At 43.6% G+C, this 6,262-nt stretch overlaps 1 non-coding gene across 1 annotated transcript; it reads right to left on the bottom strand.

Annotated features, from left to right (window-relative positions):
• Nucleotides 1-4,099: 4,099 nt before the first annotated feature.
• Nucleotides 4,100-4,248, bottom strand: LOC116104344. Its single transcript, XR_004123850.1, has one exon. It is a non-coding gene; the product is annotated as a small nucleolar RNA SNORA48 (small nucleolar RNA).
• Between the last annotated feature and the right edge of the window lie 2,014 nt (nucleotides 4,249-6,262).

Here is a 6,262-nt window from a genome sequence, read left to right as displayed (position 1 = left end):
TCGTGTAGCCCAGGCTGGCCTCAAACCTGATACTTAGCTGAAGAGGATCCTGAATTACTGGTCCTCTTGCCTTTACCTCTTACATCCTGCGATTATAGATGTGTACCTCCATGCCTGATTAAAAGATACTATTCACACCATTCCTATAGCTACACAGTCTTGACCTCTGCAGAAGCTTAGGGTGGGGTGTGTCTATGTTCTCATACAGAACTGGGAGTGACCCCAGCACTGATGACAGTCCACGTGAAATTGTCTTCATGACCTGACTTACTTCCTTGAGATCTTGTTTATATAACTCACCTACAAAAATTTTCATATTCATTGACGAGTCTCAACGTTTTGAGGACTGTTATGCTTTAAAATGGCAATGAGGATAGCTATTACATATTTTCAGTTTGGCAGGGCTAAGGGGGGGGTAAGTAGTGAAATGGCGTCCAAGTAAAGAGTAGTCCTAAGTTTTAAACCCAAAGGCAGTCAGTGATGTAAATTATGTACTTTATCATTATGATTACACATAGATATAAAATATTAATGTATATCATTTAATTAATTTCAATCATACCAGTCTGTGGTGGTATAATAAATTAACAAAAAGTCTTCCAAGAACTGCTTGCCTTAAACATGACCTATTGACTACCCTTAATTTTTTATGTACTCACAAAGCTTGAAAACTGTCTATAAATCAGCAAACTCTTTGGCTGGCGCCACGCAGGACAAGCTACAGTGGCTACAGTGGGTGAGAGAGCTCCTTGGAAATGGCTTACTATCTTGCTTGGCTATGGTGGGTATACTCTGGAAAGGCATGACCTTAGGCTTTGTCCCAGAATTGCTTCTTATTTTTATTTTTTAAAATTTATTTATTTACTTATTTATTTATGTGAGTACACTGTAGCTGTACAGATGGTTGTGAGTCTTCATGTGGTTGTTGGGAATTGAATTTTTTTAGGACCTCTGCTCACTCTGGTCAACCCCGTTCACTCCCTCACTCCCGTCAGCCCCACTTGCTCAGTCCCTGCTTGTTCTGGCCCAAAGATTTATTTATTATTATACAAAAGTACACTGTAGCTGACTTCAGACACACCAGAAGAGGGCATCAGATCTCATTACCGGTGGTTGTGAGCCACCATGTGGTTGTAGGGATTTGAACTCAGGACTTTTGGAAGAGCAGTCAGTGCTCTTACCCGCTGAGCTACTGATGTGCTTTCTCATGTATGTCATTGCTATACTCCTCATTGATTTGGTGTGGTGTGAGTAGACACCAGAAGACCCTCACTGCCTATAGCCTGGTGTGATTACTTCCTAGGCAATAGCTCACAAGTGTCCTGCAGATCAACATGAAGATGCAAGCTCTTGAGATAATGCTGTTTGGATGAATTAATGATTTTATGGAATTCCTGATTTGATTTAAGTAGTTTTAGGAAGTTACCCTGATTTAAGTAATTTTGGGAAGTTAGTGTAGTTGATAAAACATTAAAAGTTAGAATCAAGAATAGAGTGTGCTCCCTCCTCATAGAGTGGCAAAAGCTGCGTGAGTTAGAGAAAAGAGCACAGTGAACATCCATGCATTACAAGTACGTAATTGTAGCAGTGAGAAAAATAGGCTTGGGACAAGGTAATGATCAAAGAAAGCATTCACTCTAGGTTGGGCCTGAGTTCCTTGGTCTTGGGCTCTAGTGGTGGGGTAATAGGTTCTTGGTGTGTGTGGGGAGCCGCAGCTGCCATCCTATATATATTGAAAACAAGCCCTTATTGGGAAAAGCTGAGTGCCTCCAGTTTGTGATGCAAGCTGGCATGATTTCCTGCAGCCTATTATGCTTTGCCACATAGACGATGCTGATTGGGACCAGGGAAAGTATTTAACCCGCGAGGGCTGGGGGGCTGTGAATAGGAGTGAGTAAGATGTAAGTAGTAGGAGAGGAGGAAGTAAGATGTAAGAAGAAGAGAGAAGAATATAAAAGAAGATAGAGTAATAGAGGAAGCTAGCTAAGAAAGAAGAAAAGATGAACGAATGATTTTGTAGTACAAGGTTCCTGAATAAACTGCTTGGAGAAGGGTTCGTGGTCACCTCCTTATTTCCGCTGGTCGGTAAGACAGCAACAGGTGTGCACTATGAAATAGGTTATGAATAAAGAATAAGTAATCCTATTATGAGACTAAGAACAGAGAACAGATGACTAGCCAGTCTAACTGATCAAGACTTCAAGAGTAAGATGTAAGACAGGTGACCTGTTCCGTAGTAAATACAGATTGTCTTCAGCCAAGCATAGGAAGAAACTAGCTACCACAGACTTGGCTTGCTTAAACTCTGTTAATTTATAAGCTGTGAAAAGAAAGATAGATGAGAACTGTTTAGTTAGCTGTAAGTTTCAAGAAAGAAAAACACAATCAACAATCCTGTTGTCATTTCCCCTTGCGTAGTGATTTTAATCTGGTTTTGAAGACTATGTTTTTGTGGTAATTGTCTAACTTGTGGCTATGAGGTAATTTCCTTCTTAAATAGAAAACCTTTTTTCTTAATGGAGTTTAAAAATGTTAAGAGAAAAAAGAAAATGCTGGAGCCTGTCTTTGCTTCAACTCTGTGTGTGTGTGTGCGTGTGTGTATATGTGTGCGTGTGTGTGAGTGTGTGTGTGTGTGTGTGTGTGTGTGTGTGTGTGTGTGTGAATCACCCCCTTTCTTTTCTCTAATCTCTGGTTGCCAGCAGCAGCAACCTCCCCTGGTTGCTATCAGCACTGACCCTACCACTGACACCACACCTAGATGCCTGCCTTAATTTACCCTGTGGTGTCAAAGCTGATCTTTAACAGCTACTCACATATTTCTGCCACAACAAAGAAATACCACTGTAACAGTTGGTGTTTTTATGCAAAACTGACACCCCAATCCTGTTTATCTCCCTGTTCCCTCATATCTGTCCTTTGCCCTTCAACCTCCCCACCCCAATAACGCACACACACACACACACACACACACACACACACAATCAAACAAAAGACAAAACATTTCATCTCCCAGCTGATGCAGTGGTGGTGGTGGGAGGGGGAGGGCATTACCCCTGCACACACACCACCTTACAGTAGAAAAATGGTGGGGCCAGCTCTCCTGCTCTTGCCCTCTGGGCTGGCTCACCTGCACACCTTCCACCAGGGTCAGCTCTGGTGTGCCTCCTAGATGAGGCTCGGGGCCTGCTCCACCAAATGCTGCAGCTGTTGAGGGGCAGGGCCAGCTCTCCCAAGCTCAAGGCTCTGTAGGTAGCTCTCTTGTCTGCTCAGGTAGTGAGGCATGGAGGCATCATCTCTGTACCCATGCCACTCCATGGTAGACAAGTGGTGGGGTTGTCTTCTGCCACACCAAGTCTGGCTCCACTCTGCTGCCTGGTTGAGGAGCAGGGTAGGCTTTCCCAGGGCTACTGCCAGCGAGAGGCAGGGCCAGCTCTCCAGAGTGCCAGCAGCCAGTGAGGGGTAGGGCCAGTTCAGCCCCTAGACATCCACATGTTTCCTGGCAGCTGCCTGGACCAGGGATTTTCCCGTGATCTCTAGTGGTAATAAGAACCATGGACATTGACACTGACCCTACAGCCGAGACGTGGCCCTTGGTGGCACCTCAGTCTGGGACTTTATGATGGCCCAGGTGTCTTGACTGGCTACTTCTTTCCACCCTGGAGTCTCTAGTTTTATCTCTTCATAAAGCTCAAGCTGCTCCATTTCTCTTTCTCTCCCATCTGTCCACCACATATGTCATACATTGTGGTAGTGGCTCCTATTGCAGACTGGCCACCTGCCTGGCAAGCCCTTGTGGCAAGGGTGTCTGTGTACCACCCTGTGTTGTGTGCAGGAGGGCAAGTCTGTGGGTGACATGGGGATTCATCTGTGTGTGTGTGTGTGTGTGTGTGTGTGTGCGCGCACGCGTGTATTTTTCTTCCCATGCTTCACTCTGTGGTGGTAGGTAGGGCTCTGTGTGTCACAGGTCTGCCTGTACTGTGAGTCTTTGGAAGGCAGGTCTACGGGCATCTTTATCAGCCTGTACTGCATGACATGGAAAAACACAGTTCTGTCTTCCTCTTCTTGCTCTGTGCTGCCTGAATTTAATTTGATTTGATTGTCATGTGTCCTAGGTATGAAACAGCCTTGACCATCAAGCCAGGCATCAAGCAAGCTAGGATGAACAAAGGCCTGCCATCTGCTCTGCCCCTGACTGACACAAGGACAGTACTGCCAACAAGGTGTCTTTTTTGCCCATTGCCAGGGGGATAGTAAAGGATTTTTAAGTGTACAATTTATCTTGATACATAAGTCATTTTATTTAAAAAAAAAATCCCAGAACTGGAGCATAAAGTTTCAAAAGTTATTTGTTTTGTCTCTTAGCAGAGTTTCTGGTGGGAAATAATGAGTAGAATTGTGTGATGGGCTGTTAAATTTGAAATTATATCACCATTATACAAAGGAAATAAAATAAATGACCCATATTCCCTCCCTACCCCACATATGCACAAATGTATCAAATATACAAAGTGAATGCAACCCTTCCTGATTTGGCTTTGATGATTGAGTTTTATAATATAACACCTTGCTCTCTGTCTCTCTGTCTCTCTCTGTCTCTCTCTGTCTCTCTGTCTCTCTGTCTCTCTCTCTCTCTCTCTCTCTCTCTTTCTCTCTCTCTCTCTGTGTGTGTGTGTGTGTGTGTGTGTGTGTGTCTAGCCAGCCACAGTACCTAGTACCTAGATGGAAAAGACACATCACTGGAAGCTCCACCTTTGAAGGTTATATCTAGTCTCTGGTCTCTTCTTTTCTCTCTCTGCTTCTTGGCTGCTATAATCGATGCTAACCGATTCCACCCAGCTCTCTCCACTATCATGGGCTGAAGCTTTTTTCTCTGTCTCTGTCCCCCAATCCCTCCCCCCCACAACTTTGAAAGCAAGCAATAGATCTGTGGCTGGAAGACTCAAAGAACAACAGCTAGCGCAAACCCCAAAGGAGCTGTGGTTGTTGAAAAGAGAAGTAAGAAATAAAACAGAGATGGGTTTTTTCCTTTTCCTTGATTCTCTTTCCAAAGGCAGAAACAACATCCCCTCTCTACTTGCAGACCGTGGAAATGTACTTGTCCTGGAGAAAGCTTCCCTAGTATCTCAAAGGAGGCAGGAGCCAGGGGCGCGCGGTCCTCATGGCTCTTGTGTATCATAGACATTTTCTCTTGTGCTGCTGTCAAACTGGCTGGGGCATTTGGTTAAACGTTATATTCACCATATACACACTTGTGGGTTGCACGCGCTGAATGCTGGGTCCCCAGCTGCTACTGCTATTTGGGAGGAAGCCTTGATGTTAGAGGGCGGGGCCTAGCTGGAGGAAGTACGTCATGGGGGATGAGGAGGAGGGTCTTATGCCTTTGAAGGTTATAAATGTTCCCTACTCTCTTCCTTGCTCTCTGCTTCCTGACCGACGTTATGGAAGGTGATCTACTCCACTCAGCTGTATTTATCACCACGAACCTCTATAGTGATAAGCTAAAATAAATTTTTCTTTCATTACATTTTTATCTTAGCTACTTTGTCACAGCAATGAAAGACTTATTAACACGGTGTTACCAGTTTCTTCATCTGTGAAATGGGGCTATATCTGCCTCATAGAACTATGAACATTGTAAAACAACAGCTGCACACAGAAAATGCAAGCATGTATTATTGCCTTTCACATAAAGTTAACTGTGAAATTAATGTGTGCTGGGATGTTCACATTAGTCTAAATCTGTGGGAGCCCTTTGTGAATATTTTCGACAACTCCTGAAGACCAATGGAAAAATTCCTTTTAGAGACCATGTAGTTCACATAATGGTGTTTAGCATCATTTCAGAGACGTTGTTGACACTCTCCACAATGTCTTATCCTCTCTTCTACTCAGTTGAAGGTATCTTCTTTCAAAAGGAAATGTGGATTTTGTCAAATGTTTCTCAGCATCTAATGAGATGTTCATATGGTTTTTTTTTTCCTTTGAGTTTGTTTATACTGTGAATTACCTTGATGGATTTCTGTATATTGAACCATCCCTGCCTCCCTAGGATGAAGCCTACTTGATCATGATGGATGATAGTTTGGATGTGTGACACCCCATCATTATAAAAGTCTTGGAAAGATCAGGAATTCAAGGCTCATACCTAAACATAGTAAAAGCAATATACAGCAAACCAGTAGCCAATATCAAACTAAATGGAGAGAAACTTGAAGCAATCCACTAAAATCAGGGACTAGACAAGGCTGCCCACTCTCTCCCT

This window comes from Mastomys coucha, unplaced genomic scaffold (assembly GCF_008632895.1).
Source record: "Mastomys coucha isolate ucsf_1 unplaced genomic scaffold, UCSF_Mcou_1 pScaffold21, whole genome shotgun sequence".
In the NCBI taxonomy this organism is placed as follows: Eukaryota; Metazoa; Chordata; class Mammalia; order Rodentia; family Muridae; genus Mastomys; species Mastomys coucha.
Note: the sequence above shows the minus strand (reverse complement) of the source record. Positions and strands in the feature narration are given on the sequence as shown.